Source organism: Eumetopias jubatus, unplaced genomic scaffold, assembly GCF_037043125.1.
Source record: "Eumetopias jubatus isolate StellerSeaLion01/CBP00866 unplaced genomic scaffold, mEumJub1_p1.0 scaffold_10, whole genome shotgun sequence".
Classification (NCBI taxonomy): Eukaryota; Metazoa; Chordata; class Mammalia; order Carnivora; family Otariidae; genus Eumetopias; species Eumetopias jubatus.
In genome coordinates this window covers 103,585,044-103,602,626 of record NW_028274816.1, presented here as the reverse complement: position 1 = coordinate 103,602,626, position 17,583 = coordinate 103,585,044, and the positions used below count along the sequence as shown (strand labels likewise).

At 44.2% G+C, this 17,583-nt stretch overlaps 1 protein-coding gene across 2 annotated transcripts in view; it reads left to right on the top strand.

Moving 5' to 3' along the window:
• Positions 1–9,583: 9,583 nt before the first annotated feature.
• WIPF2 (WAS/WASL interacting protein family member 2) overlaps positions 9,584–17,583 on the top strand; it is a 49,849-nt gene continuing 41,849 nt past the window's right edge. For both annotated transcript variants that reach the window (XR_003607104.2, XM_028089930.2), the window contains exon 1: positions 9,584–9,754. The gene's annotated coding sequence lies outside the window, so the exon portion shown is untranslated. The remainder of the gene's footprint in view (positions 9,755–17,583) is intronic.

Below are 17,583 nucleotides of genomic sequence, written 5' to 3'. Positions count from 1 at the left end.
AAATTAGGTTGGTTGAAATAGGAGCTGTAAGTCCAGACAAGACACAAGCTGACAAGCCCTCTAGGAATTGAGCCAAAGAGATTCACTACTGGTCTGGGGATAGGAGGTGGGGGACAGTAAAAGAAAGCTTCTTGAAAGAGATGACCCAGGACTTAAAGCAGGTTTCATGGCCAAAGTGTGGAAGTGGGAAGTCAGGGATGAGGCACTGGGAGACACTGCTCAGCACTGGGAGCCGCCCCTGCCCTGTGGACTGTTCATGAGGGGAGCCAGATGTGGGGGGGCTGGACAGGTTCTGCCCTCCTCAAAGGGTGCTGGTCCCACTCTGGAGGACTCCATGCCCTGGGGCAGGATCATAGCGGTCGTTCCTTTCTGTCCCTGCTCCTCTACCCCTGGGAGGGCAGGGAAAGTGGTATGGGTTATTCCCCTTAGCCCCATCTTGGCCATCTTCAGACCCATCAGTCCTCTGCTCCCTTTCAGGGGTGATGATGAGAATTGACATTTGGAAGGGTGTCCTTTACCACCCACTATGCTTGGCTTTACGTGCGTTCTCTCGTTTAGTCCTCTCAACAAAGAGGTTGACTCTATCAGTCTCACTTTCCAGATGAGAACTGAGGTCACGAGGAATTTCTCATCAGATGCACAGAGAGGCCAAGTCTCATAGCTAGCAAGAATTTGAACCCAGTTATTCTGACTCCAGAGCCCACAGTTTAAGGTCTGCACAATCCCCACAAGCTTGAATAACTAAGAAATGTCCAGCTTGCACTCACCAGACTGCAGTGGTCACCTGACTATAGTTGGGGGGGCGTGGGGAGACTATCCTTTCTTGTCCCTTCCTGCACTCCGCCTGAGTTCTGCCTCCCTGTGTGGAGAGTGGCCAAGACACGAGACGTGGTCAAAGGCTCTGTGGGCTGTGTGGGGAGAGGACGAACTTACTTAGTACCATTGCACATCCTAGGCTGCTCTAGCAATGAACAAAAGGGTGCAAATGATTTGGAGTGGTCAGAGGACAAGCATAGTAAAATGCCCTCCTGATAAGGCGGATAGAGAGCAGAGGGGAGAATTTAAGCAGTGCCCTTTGAATCCACTAGGTGTCACCACTAAGATTACTTGCTTTCTCTTCACACTTGGGGATAGAGGAGGGTAGAGTATTTCTTGGGGGAATACTGAATCTCTCTTATTGAATCCCCATGGCATGAGTCAGAAGGTTGACCATCCCTGACTTGCCATTTGTATCTTTCACTCTCCTCTTTCTTTTTTTTTAATTTTATTTATTTATTTGACACGGAGAGAGAGTGCACAAGTAGGCAGAGCCATAGACAGAGGGCGAGGGAGGAAGCTCCCCAGCTGAGCAGGGAGCCCGATGTGGGGCTCCATCCCAGGACTCCGAGATCATGACCTGAGCCGAAGGCAGACGCTTAACGACTGAGCCACCCAGGCGCCCCTCAACTCCCCATTTTAAAAAAACACTTTCCTTGATCCTACATGCCTGTTCCAGCTACTGTCCCCTCTCTCACTTCCAGTTCAGGGCCAACTTCTGGATTGTCTCCACGTCGTCTCCCATTCATTCTTTTTTTATTTTGTCTTGTTTCCCCAACTTTTTCATCATAAATCAACTCAAACACAGAAAAATTTAAAGATTAGTACAGTGAATATCCTTAAAGCCTTCTAGATTCTATAATTACCATTTTGCTAAATTTGGTTTTGTTGACTCTTTCCCTCTTTTACTCCCCTTTCTCTCTTTACACACACACACACTTTTTCTTTTGTTAAGCTATTCGAAAGTAAGTTGCAAACTATCATTTCACTCCTAAAAACCTCAGCGAGAATATCCTAAGAGTAAGAACAATTTCCTGCATATCCACCACAGCATTATCACACCTAAGAAAGCCAGTAATAATTCTACAATATCACGTCTCTATTTGATTTTCCCAAGTTGTCTCAAAAATATCTTTTTATTTATTTTTTAAAGATTTTATTTATTTGACAGAGAGAGACACAGCCAGAGAGGGAACACAAGCAGGGGGAGTCGGGGAGGGAGAAGCAGGCTGCCGAGCAGGGAGCCCGATGTGGGGCTCGATCCCAGGACCCTGGGATCATGACCCAAGCCTAAGGCAGATGCTTAACGACTGAGCCACCCAGGTGCCCCTCAAAAATATCTTTTTTAAAACTTAAAAGAAGAGGGGCACCTGGCTGGCTTAGTCAGTAGAGCATATGACTCTTGCTCTTGATCTTGAGGTCTTGAGTTCAAGCCCTACATCGGGGCTAGAGATTACTTTTAAAAAATTACACCTTAAAAAAGAAAGAAAGAAAGAAAAGAAATCCTGATCCAGTCAGGGCCTATGCACTACATTGGGTTCTTCTATCTCTTTTGTCTCTTTTAATCTAGAATAGCTCCTTTGCTTTTCTTTTTTTCCAACAACATTGACTTATCGAAGTCTAGGAGAAATGTCTTGTAAAATTGTCCCAAATTCTTGACTTGTCTGATTGTTTCCCCATGTTCTTGTTCACTTGTACTTTCATCCCCTCAAATGTAATTTACATTTTTCTAATAGTCACACTTAAAAAGCAAGAAGAAACAGACGAATTAATTTCAATAATACATTCTATTTAACTCAACATATACAAAACAATATTATTTCAACATATAATCGATAATAAAAACACTAATGAGATCTTTTACTTTTTTTGTGGTAAGTCTGAAACCTGGCGTTCATTTTATACTTGCAGCAGATGTCAATTTGGACTAGTCACATTGTAATTGTTCAATAGCTACATGTGGTTAGTGGCTCCCTAATTGGACCGCATAGTTCATCCTAAGGGTTTTCTGGACCTTAAATATTTTAGAGGAGAATATAGGTGATGCTGTTAATAACATTATACCAGGCTGTAAATAATGCCAGTTTGGATCACATTAGTTATGGCTGAGTTTGTCAAGGAGGGATTAACAGATCTCACCATGAACAAGATACATTTTTTTTCTCTCTTTGTTGTTAGTATGTGGTGATTTTTGCATGTTGCAAATATCCTGTTTATTCCAATCATTCATTCCTGTATTTTAAATGTATGTGTAACTTCTCAATCGTGCAAAAAATTTAAAGACTAATATAATGAACACCCATATCTCCACCATCTAGCTTAAGAGATAAAGCCGTACCCTGCCGCTGAGGCCCCTGATGCCTGTCCCCAATCACATCCCCTTCCTTTCTCCCCAGAGACAACCGCTTTCCTGAGTGTGGTATCATTTCCATGTGTTTCCATAAACGTTTACTGTGTACATAGACATCTCAAAACAATATAGTTTTTGCGTTCTGGGGAGTCACAATTTTATTGAGAGATACTTCATAAACACTATTTAAAGTGTACAGTTCAATGGCTTTGAGCATAACCACAGAGTTGTGTGACCATCGCCACAGTCAAATTTAGAACATGTTCATCACCTCAAAAAGAAATTGTACAAGAGTGTTCATAGCAGCATTATTTGTAATAGCCAAAAAGAGGAAACAACTCAGTGTCCACCAACTGATGACTGGATAAACTGGAATGTGGTATATCCATAAAATGAAGTGTTATTTGGCCAGAAAAAAGGAATGAAGTGCTGATCCATGCTCCAACATGGACGCACCTTGAAAACATTATGCTAAGTAGAAGAAGCCAGGCACAAAGGTCCACATGTTGTATGAGTCCTATTTATAGGAAATGTCCAGCATGGGCAAAGCCACAGAGATGGACAGTGGATTAGTGGTTGCAAGGGGACAGAGAGTGGATTAGTGATTACCAGGAGATGGGAGGAAGACAGAATTGGGAGAGGCTATTAATGGGTATAGGGTTTCTTTTTGGGGTGATGAAAATGTGCTGGAATTAGTGGTGATGGTTGCACAAAATACTAAAACCTGCTCAACTGTCCACTTTAAAGTGAGTAACATGGTTTCCAGTTATGTGAACTTTATCTGCTTGACTTGTACACACATCCTTGCGATCTCTGCCTCTGTCTTCACATGGTGTTCTCCCCTGTGTGTGTCTGAGTCCTCTCCTCTACTTGTAAGGACACCAGTCATTGGATTTATGGCCCACCCTAATCCACTTCACCTCATTTTGATCCACTTGATTTCAATTTAACTAATTTTATCTGCAAAGACCTATTTCCAAATAAGGTCAACTTCTGAGGCTCCAGGTGAGCGTGAATTTGTTGGGGGCTGGGGGACACTGTTCAATCCACTTCAAGATCCTTTACCCATGGCTTAATTGGGTTATTTGTCTTTTTATTATTGAGTTTTAAGAGTTTTTAATATTCACATGTTTTAAAACTTTATATAAATACTGTCCTCCCAGGTATAATGTTCAGCAACTTTCCCCTCTCAACATTATGCCTGTGAGATTCACCCAGGTCAATAGGTGTAGTTCTCTCTTTTTAAAAAATATTTTATTTACTATTTATTTATTTATTTATTTAAGAGAGACAGAGATAGCCAGAGAGAGCACGAGTGGGAAGGAGGGGGAGAAGCAGACTCCCCACTGAGCAGGGAGCCCGATGCGGGGCTTGATCCCAGGGCCCTGGAATCATGACCTGAGCCAAAGGCAGACGCTTAACGGACTGAGCCACCCAAGTGCCCCCAATAGGCGTAATTCTGAAAAAACAAAAACCAAAACCGTAACTCCAGTCTGTTTGGTTTTGTTGCTTTTTCATTCTTCAACCAACTGCATCTGGTGTCCGCCCTCAGGACTCACTGAAACTGTTCTTGTCAAGGTCACTGACTCCCATGTTACCATACTTATCTAACTGTTCTTTCGCTGGCATTTGACATTTTTGACCACTCTTCCTTCCCGAGCACTTATCACCACTTCCAAGACACCATGCTCTCGGGATTTCCCTCCGTCCTGTTTATCTCCGTCTCCCTTGTAAGCCTTCTCCCTCAGCTTGGTCCTTGCATGTGGGGTGCCTTGGCTCTTCTCTTCTCACTCTACAACTGGGCTTAGAGTTCATCCATTTCATTCTGTTTAGGGAACTATCGCTGCCTAACCAACTATTCTAAACTTAGTGGCTTATAACTTCTCATGATCCTCCAGGTTGATGGGGGCTCGGCTGGACAGTTCTGCTGTCTTACTTGGGGTGTCTCATGTGGCTGCAGTCAGAAGGTCACCGGAGCTGGAACATCCAAGATGGCTGGTTTGCTTGTCTCACACTCTGGTGGCAATGACTGGAATGCTGGGATGGCTAGACCTCTCTTTCTCCATGTCAAAGTTTCTCTCTCCAGATGATATCTGCAGCAGAGTAGCTGATTTCTCACATGAGAGATTAGGGGGTCCCAAAAGCAAGAGTAGAAGCTGCTGCATCTTCTTAAAGCTTAGTCCTGGACCTGGTACAGCATGACTTCTGCTGCATTAGAGGTTGTCACAGGTCAGCCCAGATTCAATGAATACAAGGAGTCCTGGGTTGGTAGGGGCCATCTTTGGAGAGGAGCTACCACAGTTTAGGAGTCCTAAATTGCTAGGATTGCTCTTCTAAGTTCCAGACCCAAACATGTGGTGACCTACTGGACCTCTCCTTCCTCCCTCCTCACCAGCCTCCTCAGGCTCATTCACAGCCCTGGCCTCTCTAAGCTAAGCAGCTAAGTGTTAGTACCACATGCACACAGGAGTTTAGCCAGAAACTTGGGAGTCATCTTTGGCTCCTCCCTGTCCTTGGCCCTCACATTCCATTTCTTAAATATCTCTGGAATTACTTCTCTCCATCTCTACTGCTCAGACCTAATAATGATCATGACTAAGATTCGTGGGTGCTTTCCAAGTGTGTACACACTTTGGGCACATTCCATCCAGTCTTCTCTCCATTTCATAGATGAGAAGCCTGAGGGTGATAGAGGTTGCATAACTTCCTCAAAGTCTCACCCATTTAGTAGTGGGGAGAACTGAAACTTGAGCCTTTTGGCTCTGGAGACAGGCAGCCTTGCCTCCAAAGCCTTTGTGTCCAGCTGGTGCCCAGCTGCCACTCAGCACAGGCAACCATCATCTTTCACTTAGGTGTCCACAGCAGCCCCCCAACAGGTGTTTCTGCCTTCAGTCTGGCCCCATCTAATCTATCCTCCATCCTGCAGTCAGAAGGATTTTTCTAGAAGGCAAAAGGTGTCATGGCACTTCTCTGCTTCAACCTTTCAATGATTTCCCTCTCACCCAGAAGATAAAATCTAACTTTTCACAACAGATAATAAAGTGCTTCATAAATTGGCTCCTGTCAACTTGATAGTGTGCCTTGGGGCAGTGATTTTCCACAGGGGCATTTTGGAAATTTGTGGAGGCTTTTTTGTTTATCACGATAAGGATGTGCTATAGGTATTTGGTAAGCAGGGGTCAGGGATGTTAGAGTGCTGCAATGCAAGGAACGGATCCACACAACCAAGAATTATCTGGGGTTCCACGTGGCTTTCAATGTCCGATCGGACATTCCATGTGAAAAATCCATGTATTAAAAAAACCTATCTAATGGGGCGCCTGGGTGGCTCAGTCATTAAGCCTCTGCCTTTGGCTCAGGTCATGATCCCGGGGTCCTGGGATCGAGCCCTGCATCGGGCTCCCTGCTCAGCGGGAAGCCTGCTTCTCCCTCTCCCACTCCCCCTGCTTATGTTCCTGCTCTCGCTGAGTCTCTCTCTGTCAAATAAATAAAATCTTATTTTAAAAAACCTATCTAAGCCTATAATCTATTTCTCCATTAACCCTATACCCAAGGGAGGAGGAGACAGGCTTATTTCTGGTTCACCCTTACCAGAAATAGACCCTCGTATTTCTTTGGGGGGTCCCATCTTTATGAAGGAGAATCTTTTGTTAAAATTCCCCTGTTGAGGAGGATCTGAGGTGTTTCCTTTTCCATGAGACACTGACAAAAGCTCAGGTTCACCTAGTCAGGCAAATGTCCTCGGAGCAAAAACCTGCCTCAGTGTTCTACTCACCTCTTTCTAGAAACCCTGCCTTTGTTTACTTCGTTTTGCCAATATTCCTCACTTTTTCATCATTATTCTTTTGTTGTTTTTTGGGAGGTCTCCCAGGTACTTGGCCTGTCATATTATCAAGAAGGGAAAGTACAAGCATGGAATATTTTTGCACAAACTTAATATAACCTCTCTTTTTTATGACTACACTACTGTGTTGTTTTGTGTTGTTCAGAACTTTACCAAGAGTCTTTCACCATTTTGGGAAATCACGTCACAAATGACAATGCAGGATCACTTGGTATGGGCATTAACAGCAGACTCTGGAGACAGGTCTGCTATTTTACAGGTATGTGATTTTGGGCAGGATGGTTAACCATACTGTGTCTCAATTTCTTCATTTGTAAAATGGGGGTATTAAAGCTACCTCAGAAAGTCATTGTGAAGATTAAATGAGTTATGACATGTGAAGTTATGCCAATGTTACATGGTAACATGATGTTAATTAAATGTCAGATGTTATGATGACTTCTTTGACCTAATTTCTCATAAGTTTGCCTTTCTCATAAGTTCTAGCTCGAGCTCCAGCACATCAAAATGCTTTCAGTTTTTGGAATGTGCCATGATTCTTCTTGTTTTGCACATACCTTCCCTCTACTCTGGAATGCTTTTCTTTCTCTTCTGCCCCTGCCCAATTCTTATTATCCCATCAGGCCTCACTTAGATGTCACTTTCTTCATGAAGCCCACACCTAGTTCTCCAGGTGAGATGTCCCTGTATTCCACCCCAGTGGCTGCTTTTATCATAGAGTGATGTTACAGAGAATGGGGGAAGCTTACGTTAGCTACAGTGGGCAGGGAATGCCTCTGAGGAGGGACATTTGAATGAAGACTTGAAAAATGAGGAAGGGGCAGAGTAGAGCCAGTACAAAGGCCTTGAGGAGCCACTTGGTGCACTGTAGTGATAGAAAGCAGATCCACACAGTATATGGTGAGCAAGGAGGAGACAGAAAGGACATGAGGTTGAAGAACTGGGAGTTTGGGTCTACCATCTCCCTGACCCAATCACCCCACCTTTAGACATGCAGAACTACATACCTGAAAATCTTTACCTTTGCACCCACTGATCCCTATGCCTGGAATGTGTTCCCTGCCTTCTCTGATCGGTAATAAAATTCTACTCATCCCTCAAGTTCAAAACCACTTACAAAACCTTCTCCCATTCTTCAGCAGGAGTTAATCACTCCCTGTCTGACCTCTCACAGCACATATGTCCCCATGGCCCTAATTACATGGTGACTTGTATCTCAGCTAGCTGTTTACATGCCAGTCTGCCCACCACACAGTGAGTGCCCTGAGAAGGGAGGCTCTTAGTCACCTCTGTAACCATCTGATGGTGCCTAGCCCAGTGCCTAGCCCTCAGCAAATTCTCAATGAACGCTGTGACACTGACTAGTGGGTGCTGCCCAGCACTATTCATGGCAGAACAGAAGGAAAACAAAAATTAAACAACTTATGGTTTATCGCGTATTCCCATTCGTTGATTTGAGCCCTCCAACAACCCTATGAAACAGTCGAGACAGGCACTATTAGCCCCATTTTACAGATAGGGTAGCTGAAGCCCAAGGGCACACAGCTAGTGAGTAGTGAGAACTAAATCCCAATCCTGTCCCCTTACTTTGGATTCAACTCAAGGAAGGGTGAAAGACGCAAAGAGCATTTTGAGGATATAGGCAATGGGGTTAGCTATAGTGGAAAAGAACTCTTTTGAGTGGACTAGGGACAGATCCTTACTCAGCTGGGAAGGAGTCAATAGCAGCCCCACCAGGGAGGGCACAGGATTCCTCTCCCGAACCCAAGCAGCTGGAGGAATCCGTAGCACCATCCTCCAGCCTTGGAAACTAGGGAACCCCCACGGCCCGCGAAAGAGACGGGTGTTTGGGTCAGGTAGCTAAGATGATGTTAAGAATGACATGTTAGCAAGGGCCTGCCTCTCTGTTGCCATGACAACAGGAGCTTGACTACTGGGCCTTGCAAGGTTGACTGAGGCATGTCCTTCGCTGACTCGAAATTAGAGAAGGACATTTATAGGGTGGATGTGTGCGCGCGCGTGGCAAAATGAAGACGGAAAAGGTATATTCAAGACTCTAGCTCAATCATTTTCCGCCTCGGCAACACGTTACGTACACCTGCGCAATTTTATTTTTTTTTAAAGATTTTATTCATTTATTTGACAGAGAGAGTGGGAGAACACAAGCAGGAGGAGCGGCAGAGGGAGAGGGAGAAGCAGGCTCCCCGCTGAGCAGGGAGCCCGACGCGGGGCGAAGGCAGGCGCTTAACGACTGAGCCCCCCAGGTGCCCCTCACCGGCGCAATTTTAAAAGCCTCGATGCCTAGGCCATACCCCAAACCAATTAAATCAGAATCTCTAGGCTTCGCTATCTACTTAAGTCTTCGCGGACGACTCCAATTGCAGCCAAAGTTGCAAACCCTGCTTTCAAAGGAAGGCGGAAGTCTCGCGACCTTCCCAAGATGGCAGCTACCCTACGGCTTCCGCCTTTATGTGCGCCGGCAGGGGGCGGGCTTTCCAGGAGCGCATGCGTGTAGTTCTCTTCGCTCCCTGTTCCCTCCTCCTCTTTCCCCCGCCTCCATTTTGTTCGCGGACGCTGGGGACGGTGGGAGCAGATCCATTTCCGGGTTGGCAAAAGGGGCGGCGGCGGCGAGAAAGGGCGCTTGCCGGGGAGCGAGCAGGACGGGACGAAGCCAGAGCGGAGGTGGGGGAGGATTCGCTCCCGGGGCTGCTGCGGCCAGGTCGGAAAGAGGCAGAAGAGGCTGGGTACGTCGCTGAGATGATCTGCAGACCTGAGTGGGAGAGCCGGGGGAGGGGGGAATTGGGGCGGGGCTTGAAGAGAGAGAGGGGATATGGGGGGAGGGGCCTGAGGGAGAGAGGGGTCCTGGGGGCGGGGTTTGGGGGGGAATGGAACGGGGGCTGGATCTGAAGAGCCTGGAGTGGGGCGATGGGAATCTAAGTGGGGAGGAGTGGTCGGGAATTGGTGTAGGGCGAGCACTGACTGAAAATGGGAAGGAAGGTTATTGAGAGACAGGAAATAAGGGATCCTGAAGGGTTGGGTAAGGTGAGTAAGACGGTAACTCGGAGTGAGGGACAAGTAACCGTGCGCAAAAAGGGAGGTGGGGAGGGAGGACCTGTTGTGAACAGGTAATTAACAGGATGCTCTGAGTGAGGAGGCCACTGTTGACGTTTTGGGGATTGAGTTGAGTGAAAACCAATGGCTCAGAGGATGATTCGGGAAATTGCTTACACTTGAGGGAATCAGAATTGAGGTGCTCATGGGAGCAACCTAGAGTTGAGGGTTCAGTTTGGAGTGGTGTGAAGTGAGGGAAGATGGAAATCTTAAAGTCGTAGACGTGGGCAGTGTGTGGTGTTGAGTTACTGATCAAGAAAGAAAATTCTTGGCCACCTGGGTGGCTCAGTTGGTCAAGCGACTGCCTTCAGCTCCGGTCATGATCCTGGAGTCCCGGGATCGAGTCCCACATCGGGCTCCCTGCTCAGCAGGGAGTCTGCTTCTCCCTCTGACCCTACCCTCTTTCATGCTCTCTCTCTCTCTCATTCTCTCTCTCTCTCTCTCAAATAAATAAATAAAAATCTTAAAAAAGAAAAAATTCTTAGAACACTGGGTGAGGAGCTGGAAGAAGCTGGTGTGTACTGGAATTCATATTTTTAAAGGGATTTGAATAATCTGCTTTGGACTCCCCCCCCTCCCCAGGATCCACCTCCTTTTTCATGGTGTTTTTGCCTTACTCTTTTCTCGATGACTTCCTGAATGTTTTTACTGACTTTTTTCTCCTCTTACAAACCAAAAGAGAACCTCAGGGAATAAGGACTCTTCTAGCATACCTATGGATTTACTAAGTAACTTTGAGGCAAGTCATTAAAGTGTCTCATTTTTTTTTTTCCCCTTTGAAGGACAGGTTTGGTTCCTCTCTGCCTCTAAAAGATTGTGTTAACTAAATGGGACCTTTAAAGTGGTTGCAAAGAAGCCATCTCTGAGAACATGATTGAGGTATTGATATTTAGAAGATGTGTGTTTCTTAGTTTCTTCTCAGTCTTGCTGCATATGTTCTGCCAGGGAATAGTTGATTTTGATTTGATACATGTCCAGTTTTTTAACTTTTCTCAAAGCCAACTTTTAGTAGCCCCAAATTTCATATTATTGTGTTACATTGTATTGACTACCATCCAGATGGAGATAGGGAAGTTAGAGCTGGGGCTGAATGAGGTTGATTGATGAAGAATGTGAGAGAATTCACTGTTATTTTACTTTTGACAAACACTGACTTTCCTCATGAGCTCTGAGAATTCACTGAAAAATAGTATGCTAGACAGTTGAGTCTTTTGCTTTGGCCCAGGCACGTTGGCCTCATTGCCAGGTGGTGGGGAAGCAGTGTGCTTGTGGACAGTTTTAGTTGCTTTATTGTTAATATATTGAAATCTTGACTATTCCAACTTTTTCTTTGGGCATAATATTCTAAACACTTTGCCCATAGGTGAACTTACTTAATTTAGCTTAGAAGAAGTGTTCCTGAAAGTTTTGGCATTTCTCAGTTCTGACGTGGATTTGCTTAGGAGGGGGCAGTTTCCAATTCTGCCTCATACTTGATATCAGAATAGTGTTTACTTCAGTTGGTACTGATTAGTTATGTGATGTCAGCACAAAGGTGAAATGCAGGGGAAGGTGGAAGGTGGTAAGAACAGTGGAATTTTCAGGTTTCATTAATGGCTTTTAAGAAGGGAAGAGTGAAGTCCTGTTCCTATGGAGAAATTTGTCAGATGTTCTTTCTTGACCTCTTTGGGAGCGTAACCTAGTGTACTTGAGTCTGTTTTTCTGTTGCTCTGAAGTGATTCTGAAAATCATGGGCCGCTGGTTCAGGCTGTTTCAACACACCCTAGTCTTCCTCCTAGCCCCAGTAAGAGCAGGAGGAGCTTCAGGCTATAAAGTATATACCATACACTTACTTGGGCATAAAAACCTGCGTAATATTTTGCTGTTATTTCAATCACAGGATCTCTTTTTGGTTTGTTTTTCAGAGGGTTTGGAAATAAGTTATGGGGGCTCAGAGGTCTGGGCAGGCTTTTGGTATAGCCTGCTTTAACATATGATTTTCCATTTTTCCTATCCTGTCACGTTTTTCCAGTGCTTTATTTGAGCCAGTCCTAGGTGGAAAATGGCAAATTACACATTTCCCCCTCCTTTTTAGTCTCTGGTGGACCTGTTGTCTGTGTCACAGTTTGATATCCCCAAAGTGAAAGGATTCTTTACTGCTTCAAATGGGGAGGGTGACAGAAGCTGAGCCGCGTTTTCTGGGCCAGAGAATGGATTCTGTCAGAGCAAAGAATAGTTGCAGAGACACAAACTGGGACCTTAAGCTGTGACTAACATTTTGGCAACATGCTTCCCTTTGCCAAATAACTTCTTTTCTTCTCGAGTGTGATTGTTGATCTCCTTCCCAAAGTAGGCTCTTGTTGCTACTGTTCTCCACACAACTCCCGAGCAGAAGTTGGCAGAGTTCCGGTTGATGGACTGTCTGTTGAGGGATATGCCCCGGATTAGAGTAAATGGGGTGTTCCATGTCAAAATGAGGTTCATTGGCAGATCCTGAGAGCTGCTCTGCAAGGAAATAGAGGCAGTACTCTTTTCTGAATGTTCTTGCACTCCTTTATGCTTTTTCTAAATTCAAACCTGTTTCTTATTCATCTGCTGATTAAATGCAGAATCATTGCCTCTGCCTAGCTTTCAAAGTCCAGGGCGCTGAGGAAAAGAGAGAGAAAGAATTTCCCACATTTTTTTGTTCCACTCTCACTCCCAAGTCTTTTAGCCTAGGGAGCCACAGGCTAAACTCACGAGCACTTCTTGGTATTATTATAGAGGGGTATTTTATTTTATTTTTTATTTTTAGAGTGCACGAGTGGGGAGGGGCAGAGGGAGAGAGAATGTTAAACAGCCTCCACACTGAGCACCGAGCCCGATGTGGGGGGCTCAATCTCATAACCTTGAGATTATGACCTGAGCCAAAATCAAGAGTCGAACACTTAACTGGCTGAGCCGTCCAGGTGCCCTATAGAGAGTGCTATTTTAAAATGCTGAATAGAACTTACGGAGAGGGGTGCCTGGGTGGCTCAGTCGGGTTGAGTGTCCAACTCTTGATCTCAGGGTTGTGAGTTTGAGCCTTGCGTTGGGGTCTGCGCTGGGTGTGGAGCCTACTTTAAAAAAAAACTTTATGGAGAAAAACAGTACTAGTAGGGAAAACAGGTGATTAATTTGCTAGGGTCTGTGTCAGTCTTAGATCTCTTAAGATTTTGGCTTAACATGCAGAAAGAGCATTTGGAGGCAAGTAAGTTATCAAGTTTGAGAGCCAGGAATTGGCTTCTAACTTGCCGTATAACATGGCAAAGTTATAACAATTTAGAATGGCTATACTGAGTACTTGGTTCTACTTAGTAAGTGCCTTTTCAGTGTGTTCTACTTAGTAAATACCCTTTTGTTTTTTAGGGGATAATTGGTTGAAGATAACTTTGTCTCCAGTAGGTCTTGGGATGGATTATGAAGATCATTTCTTGCAGTCAATGGCAGTGGCCCTTGTAACATTGGAGATAACTCCAAAACAAATTGTCTGTCTCGTGGCCCTGGATATAGCTTCTTCCTGCCATCATTAGCCCACACTATTCTGTTCCCCATATGCAGGTTTGGGAAACTAACAGGTTCAGATTTAGAGGTTTTGACTCTGATCCAGGGCTTTGATTGTGGTAACAAACAGGATTATTTGGAGTTGTGTTTAATCTTGTCTCAGATATTTCTTTACTGAAGAATGTCTTGAAGTTTGGCAGATCTGTATATCTAAGGAATGTATATTGATTTCCGTGTCACCTTTCTTACTGGTTTTCAAAAAAATTTTTTAGTTTTTTGAACTTTGTGGATTCAGATTAAGCTCCATTTAGATTTTGAGGCTCTCTGGTGAAAATAATTTGTTCTTAGTCAGTATTTATAATATTTCTTCAGTACAAATTCGTTGACCTACTTTCTAAGCATATAAAAATGCTGAATTCAGTAATCTCTTTTTTCTCCCAATAATCACTTCTTTTTTTTAAGATTTTACTTGTTTGACAGAGAGACACAGTGAGAGAAGGAACACAAGCAGGGGGAGTGGGAGAGGGAGAAGCAGCCTTCCCGCTGAGCAGGGAGCCTGATGCAGGGCTCAATCCCAGGACCCTGGGATCATGACTCGAGCCGAGGGCAGATGCTGAACGACTGAGCCCCCCAGATGCCCCCCCCAATAATCCCTTCTGACCATGAAAACATTCTCCATATGTCCAAATTGGGACCGTTAGTTGCAAAAAAAGGTGGAAATTTTCTTCTAAAGAAGTATAATCTAGTATGGGACAGGCTATCTGAGATTTGTGGATAAGTGAGTTTTCCTTCCGTCCACTTCTGCCTCCCAGTGCTCAGCTAGCAGTCAGGATCACAAAGTCGTTTAACCTCCATCACTGTCTTAGAAATAAGGATAGGACTGTCTTTAGCAAAATTTATTTATTTATTTATTGTTTAAGAAGCTTAATCTTATTTTTAGTAATCTCTACACCCAGCGTGGGCTCGAACTCACAACCCTGCGATCAAGAGTTGCACACCCTTCCAACTGAGCAGCCAAGTGCCCCTGGCAAATTTTATTTTTTAAGTAGATAATACATTCCCATGGTTCAAAATTTGAAAATTAAAGAAGAATGTACACTGAATAGTCTGTCTTTTCTGCTTGTGTATTCATCAGTCCAGTTTATCCTCCCTGGGGCAGCTGATGTGTTCAGTTTCTTAAGATCCTTTCCAGAGATGACATAAACATATAAAGTGTGTGTGTGTGTGTGTCTGTGTATGTATCTTGCTTTTTCTTGTAAACAAATGTAGCACGCTGTTAGTACTATCAGGGGGAGTGGGAGAGGTGAGAAGCAGGCTTCCCGCTGAGCAGGGAGCCCGATGCAGGGCTCGATCCCAGGACCCCAGGATCATGACCTGAGCCGAAGGCAGATGCTTAACTACTGAGCCACCCAGGCGCCCCAGTAGTATCTGCATTTTTAAAAACTTATTTTGGCAGTCATTCCATATAAGCAGTAAGGAGATTTTGGCACCTGCCTTATACTGGTAGACATTTTAAATATTTCCAGTCTTATGCTATTACCAATTATGCTCCAGTGAATAACCATATAAATTTGGCTCTTAGCATGCGTGACTGTATCTGTAGGGTAAATTATAAGTAGAATTGCCAAAGCTGATGTGTTTTTAGCCCTGTTGCTCATTTATTTGCCAAGAACTTTTGAGCTCCTACTGTGTGACAAGCACTGTGCTTCATCAGTGAACAGAACTGACTCAGCTCTTGCACTCATGCAGCTGTATGGTCTGGTGGGTAAGACATCCGTTAAACAATAATAAATTACTGCTGCTGTAAATCCTGTGGAAACAGCTAATGGGAAGCCTAACCAGGTTGATTGAGAAACAGTGCAAAGAGGGAATGTCCTTAAGGAATTGACTTTTAAGGCTGAAACCTAAAGGATGAGGGGCAGACCAAAGAGTGTTGCAGATGGAGAGAATGGCGTAGGTGAAGGTCCTGAGGAGGGAAAGAACATGGCTGTTTTGAAGAATTGAAGGAAGTAAGTTCCAGTGTGTCTGGAGCTTGAGGAGTGAGAAGCAGAGAGGTAGGAGGTAAGGCTTCAGGGATGGGAGGTCTCCAAAAAAAACCACATAAGTAACAGTGGATTTTGAGCCCAGTCTTTACAGGAGAGATTTTTTTAAAATTAACATATAATGTAGTATTGGTTTCAGGGGTACAGGCCTGTGGTTCATCAGTCTTAACACATAGCACTCACCACAACATCCCCTCCCCAATGTCCATCACCCAGCCACTCCATCCCCCCACTCCCCTCCCCTCCAGCAGCCCTCAGTTTGTTTCCTGAAATTAAGAATCTCTTATGGTTTGTAGGAGAGATTTTTTTTTTGTCAGTTTTTTTCACAGATATTAATTTACTAGTGTTGATGCTGAAATCATCTGTGTCGTAAAGAAATCTGATGCTTGTACAATGGAACATGTTTTCTGTAAGAACCTTTTTGGGGTGGCTGAGTGATGGACACTGGGAGGCGCATGTGCTATGGTGAGCGCTGTGAATTGTGTAAGACTGATGAATCACAGACCTGTACCCCTGAAACAATGTATGTTAATTTTTAAAAAATGGAGAAAAAAAAACTTTTTTGGATAAAGGCTTTTCTTTTAGTCTTGATTTCTCTTAGGTCCAGCAAGCACCCAGTCTTGTCAGATTATGGGGGATGATGAGATGGTTAGTTTCCCACACCTGCTATTTAGGAACAGAAAACCTATTTACTTCTTGAGAATATTGACTGTTTTTTGTAAGCCTCATAGGGCCAGAGAGAGAGCACAGATGTTCACATTATGAACTGGTGAATATAATACTCTGTCGTACCCATTATCTAGGCCGTATGTCTTAACATGACGCATAACTCTTGTTGGACGTACAAATGAATCAGTAGCCCAAGGGGTCATTATAACTCTGAATATATGAAAGCATTTTTAACTGCAAGTGTATTGACTTCTGTTCAGAAATCACAGTACTCTTGCTCAAAGCCCAGACGGTCCTGTTTGATTTAGTACCTTTCCTGTGTAATTGGATGAGCTTGCCCTGTTTTCATAACTTAAAGTAGAATCTTGGTTTAGCAGCCCAACACTAGCGAGCAAGGAATGAAAATGTGCAAATTTTTCTAGCATTTCAGCAAGAAGCGTCTGTGTATCTGATGGCTTAAGGGCATTAGAGCGGGAGAAGAGACTCCTCAACAATGAAAGTGACAGCTTTGTTATTAGATTATCTGTGGTGAGTTGGGACTTAATATATTATCTTTGAAATGAGGCGTGACACCTCTCTCCATGTGAAGTCTGGATCAACATTTTATGGAGCATCTGTTTAAGTTTTCTTTCAGGCCTTTTCTAATGGAGACTGTCATCACTGGATTTGCCTTCTGACTGTTCTCTGTATAGGCTTTTTCACTTGTCTGTCTGGGGCGTGTGGAATGAAGGCTGGCACATGGAAGCTGAGGCCTGGTCACATGAGACATGGCTACCCTACAGTGAGAAGAGCCGTTTTTTGTCATCAGTGACTAGGTTTCAGCCTCCCTTGTAAGCAGCCTTTTAATCTAATTAAGTTTCTTTAAAACAGTTTCTTGGAACTTCTAGAGATATTTTGACCACAGATGTTGGTTGTTTTTGTTTTTCAGTTAATTGTGTTAAATCGAAAACAAAACCTAAAAAAGGAGCTAAGGTAATTGATTTTAAGATCTGTCCTTCTGTTTTTGTGCCTACTTTTGAAATTAATTTTGGTCATGATTTCTTTTTTTAAGATTTTTATTTATTATTTGACAAAGAGAGGCACAGCGAGAAAGGGAACACAAGCAAAGGGAGTGGGAGAGGGAGAAGCAGGCCTCCTGCAGAGCAGGGAGCCCGATGCGGGGCTGGATCCCAGGACCCTTGGGATCATGACCTGAGCCGAAGGCAGACGCTTAATGACTGAGCCACCCAGGTGCCCCTTGGTCATGATTT